The sequence below is a fragment of the Tupaia chinensis genome, unplaced genomic scaffold (genome assembly GCF_000334495.1).
Source record: "Tupaia chinensis unplaced genomic scaffold, TupChi_1.0 Scaffold140745_1, whole genome shotgun sequence".
Lineage (NCBI taxonomy): Eukaryota > Metazoa > Chordata > Mammalia > Scandentia > Tupaiidae > Tupaia > Tupaia belangeri.
This window is the reverse complement of record NW_006200615.1, coordinates 59,376-64,317: the sequence shown is the minus strand read 5'-3', so window position 1 is coordinate 64,317 and position 4,942 is coordinate 59,376. Positions and strand designations below refer to the sequence as shown.

The 4,942-nt window shown below is 37.6% G+C and overlaps 1 pseudogene; it reads left to right on the top strand.

The window, feature by feature from the left end:
• The window catches only part of LOC102502773 (DCC-interacting protein 13-alpha-like), an 11,560-nt pseudogene extending 8,094 nt beyond the window's left edge, over positions 1-3,466 (top strand).
• Positions 3,467-4,942: the final 1,476 nt, after the last annotated feature.

Here is a 4,942-nt window from a genome sequence, read left to right as displayed (position 1 = left end):
TACCTGCCTCTATCCCGAGGTCTTTTAACTTTACCTGCCTCTATCCCGAGGTCTCTTAAGTTTACCTGCCTCTATCCCAAGGTCTCTTAACTTTACTTGCCTCTATCCCGAGGTCTCTTAACTTTACCTGCCTCTATACCGAGGTCTCTTAACTTTACCTGCCTCTATACCGAGGTCTTTTAACTTTACCTGCCTCTATCCCGAGGTCTTTTAACTTTCCCTATGTTCCAGTCTCTTACCTTGTGAGACTTACCAGCCGGCTGCCCTGGAGTGCTAGAGTTCTGGCCGCTCTCGATGGAAGGCTATTCCCGTACGGGCCACCACTTGTCGCGCAACTGACGACTCCGGAGATGGTCTTCTCTTCAGCACTTTATTTCCCCAGGCTATGTTACAGAAGTTCTTCTCTTCCTCCCCAACCCTAGGACCTTATAAAGGGCCCCTGGCCAATCGGGACATTGTCCACGTGTGCGGAAATCAGTTCTCGGTAGGGATTGACTGCATGTGATGTTCCCATGCTCTCCACGCTCCTCACGCACCACTTCCTCAAAGTTGTTTACAACTTCAAGCGCTTAGTGAGCTTCCGCTAGCTGCCATCTTTAAGATTAGTGCTGTAGGCGATGGGTGGGGGCGCTCCACATTCTGTTCTCTTGAAGGAGAGATTCTTTTCTTTCTTTCTTTTTTTCTTCATATTTCTTGTGTCTCTGTGCTCGCTTTTGGTCATCCTCAAGGATAAAGATACATAGACTAGAAAATGAAGGGCTGAAAAAAGGTATTCCATAGAAATGGAAATTTTAAAAAAATGCTGAAATTATGGTATGATATCAGACAAAATAGTCTATGAAAAAAAAACATAAGAAGAGTTAAAGAAGGACACTATAGGGCCAGCAGGTGGCATTGTGGCTAAGGTACTGGATGACCATGGTTTGAGTCCCAGCTTGCTTTTCTCACTTATCGTTCTCTCTTTCTGTGTCTCTTGTGAGTACAAGTGCCCTTTAGCAAATTAAATAATTAAATAAATAAATAATTCCTTTAAAAAAATGAACTATATATTATTACATTTAATAATTCATTAAGAAAATTTAGCACTTACTAGTACCTATGCACTCAATGCTGGAGCACTCAAATATGTGAAAGAAAGCCTGCTAGATCTAAAGGGAGAGACAGCAATATGCTAATCAATCAGGATCTCAACATCCCCCTGTCTCTTTTGGACAGAATATCTAGACAAAAAATGAACACAGTGATACAAGATCTAAATAATACCATAAATCAAATGGGCTTGACAGACATCTATAGAACTTCCCAATCAACAGCCATAAAATACACATTTTTCTGACTCCCATATTGAACATTTTTGAAGATGAACCACATGATAGAGCACAAAACAATCCTTTAAATCTTCCGATTGAAAAGACGCTGGAGGACAGCCCACAGACAAGGTCTTTACTGGGTGTGTTTGAATAAAATGCTACAGCTATTTCCAACTATATGAACCAGTTGTATCAAACTATGCATCGGATTTATGATGCACAGAATGAATTAAATGCAGCGCCACACTTGACTTCAAAACTTTTAAAAGAATATGAAAAACAGCGTTTTCCTTTGGGGGATGATGATGAAGTTATGAGCTCTACTTTACAACAGTTTTCAAAAGTTATAGATGAGCTTAGCTCTTGCCATGTGGTACTTTCAACTCAACTTGCTGATGCCATGATGTCCCCCTTTACCCAGTTTAAAGAAAGAGATCTGAAAGAAATATTAACATTAAAGCAAGTGTTTCAGATTGTAGTAATGATCATGATGCTGCAATTGATACAGCCAATTATCTAAAAAAGAGAAAATGACAAGGTGAAATATGAAGTAACAGAAGATGTGTACACTTCCAGAAAGAAACAACACCAGACCATGATGCATTATTTTTGTGCACTAAATACACTTCAGTACAAGAAGAAAATAGCATTGTTAGAACCTCTACTTGCGTACATGCAAACTCAGATAAGTTTTTTCAAGATGGGTTCTGAACAACTCAGTAAACAACTGAAAGAATTTTCAGCTAATATTGGAACAAGTGTGCAAAATGTCCGCAGGGAAATGGACAATGATGTAGAGACTGAGCAGCAAACAATAGAGGATTTGGAAGTAGCCAGTGACCCCTTGTATGTGCCAGACTCAGACTCCACCAAATTTCCTATATATCAGAACTTAACTCAAAAGACTGGATACCTTAATGCTAGAAATAAAACAGGCTTGGTGTCATCTACCTGGGACAGACAGTTTTACTTCACCCAGGAAGGAAACTTAATGAGTCCGGCCTGTGGGAACATAGCTGGAGGCCTGGCCATAGACATAGACAATTGCTCAGTGATGACTGTGGATTCTGAAGACAGGCAATACTGTTTTCAGATCACCTCTTTTGACTGAAAAAAATCTTCAATTTTACAAGCAGAGTAAAAAGGACCATGAGGAGTGTATTTACACAATAAACAACATATCTAAACAGATATACTTAAGTGAAAATCCAGAGGAAACTGCTGCATGAGTAAATCAGTCAGCTCTGGAGGCTGTCACTTCTTCCCCATCTTTCCAGCAGAGGCATGAGATCCTGCAGCCAGCAGGACAATCTCGGCCACCAACAGTTCAAACCAGCAGTTCAGGATCCTTAGGATCCTAGTCCACAAATTTGGCTGTCTTCTCTCTATATTCTCTGGTTGCTCCAGACACCCCGATACATTTTGACATAATCTCTCCTGTGTGTGAAGATCAGCCTCGTCAGGCAAAAGCCTCTGTCTAGGGAGGCAGGTGTACAAACCCATTTGGAGGATCTAGAGGAGTTATAAAATCTGAAACTGAAGATTCTATTCTTCATCAGTTATTTTTTGTCTGATTCCTTGGTTCTATGGAGGTGAAATCATATGACCATTCAGATATTGTTTATAAAACAATGCTGCCCAGGCCATCCATAACATCATCTTCCGTATGACAGAATCACATTTATTAGTCACTTGTGATTGTTTAAAGTTAATTGATCCCCAGACACAACATTACCCTATGTAGTTTTGTATGCTACACACCAAGAAAATAAGCGACTTTTTGGATTTGTTCTTTGGACTTCAGGAGGAAGAAGTGAGAGTAATTTGTCATCAGTCTGCTATATATTTGAATCAAACAATGAGGGGGAAAAGATTTGTGATTCTGTTGGCATGGAAAAACAGCTTTGCATGCTGAACTGGACCATAGGGCAACAGAGAAACAAAAAGAAATAGAGAGAGTGAAAGAGAAGCAACAGAAAGAACTCTGTAAACAAAAACAGATTAAAAAGAACTTGGGAGAACAGAGTCAGTTGATAGCTGCTTCCAATAGACCAAACCAAACTAGTGGTGAAGGGTGGTTTGTTGTCCTTAGGAGTAGCCAGTCAGCAGAGAGTGATTTGGGAGAAGAAGGGAAAAAGTGAGAGTCAGAAGCATAAAATTTACCCTTGCTTTTTGATTGTTATCCCCACCCTCAACCTGGAATATGACAATTTCTGTGGTGAAATGGTACAAGGTAACAACTATGTTAAAATAAGAAGAAAACTAGGTTTAAGAAAATAATCCTTTTCAAACTGAAAGGTACAGAAACTATCCAGCACCTTCTCTGACAATAATGGAAACAAACAATATTAAATGAAAACCCTTTAAAATACATAAACACATGGACATTAGACCACCTACTACTGAATGACTTTACAACCACTGAAGAAATTAAGGCTGAAAAAAAAGCTATTGACACTAATGATAAAAAACACACAAATTTTCATAACCTATGGGACACAATGAAAGCAGTCATAAAAGGTACATTTATATTAATTAGTTCTCACAAGGAAAAAACTGTAAGGGGACAAATAGACAACCAAATAACACACCTCAGAGAGCTGGAAACAACCAAACACAGCACGTGCACACACAACAAAAGGAATGAACTCTCCCAAACTCATTCTATGAAGTCTCCATCACTCTCATCCACAAAACAGACAAGCACATAACAAAAAAAGAAAACTACAGACCAATAGCCCTGATGACTACAGATGTAAAAATTCTCAACAAATTCCTAGCAAACCGTATCCAATGACACATTAAAGCCATTATGCACCAAGACCAGGTATGCTTTATTCCATGGATGCAAAGGTGGTACAACATATGCAAAACAATAAATGTAATACATCATATTAACAGTAGAAAAGATAAAAATTATATGACCATATCAAATGGTACACAAAAAGCATCTGATAAAATAGAAAAATCCACATATGGATTTTCATATTGAATGGGCAAAAAATGAAAGTTTTTCTACTAGACACTGGAACAAGTCAAGGCTATCCAATTTCTCCTCTCTTTTTGAATATAGTGCTGAAAGTCCTAGTCAACACAATCAGACGAGAGAATAAAGTAAAAGGTATTCAAATAGGATAAAAAGAAGTGAAATTATCTCTTGATCATATACATAGAAAACCAAAGGAATGCACGCCCACAAAAAAAAATGATCCTGGAAGTGATAAATAATTACCATAAAGTAGCAGGATACAAAATCAACATACAAAATTCTATAGCATTTTTATATAACTAATAGTGAGGTATTGTAGAATTGAAAAAAAACAATCCATTCATGATAGCCACAAAAATCATAGAAATAAACATAACCAAGGAAGTCAAAGACCTTTATAAGGAAAATTATGAAAAAAAAGGGAAATTGAAAATGATTTAAAAAAAAAGTGGAAAAGACACCCCATGCTCTCAGATTGAAAGAATTAACATGATCAAAATATCAATTCTTCCAAAATTAACCTATAAATTTAGTGCAATTCCAATCAAATTACCAGAGATTTTCTTCACAGAATTAAAAAATAATAAAATTTAAATGGAATCATCAATGACCCCACATCACCAAAGCAATACTGCACAAAAGG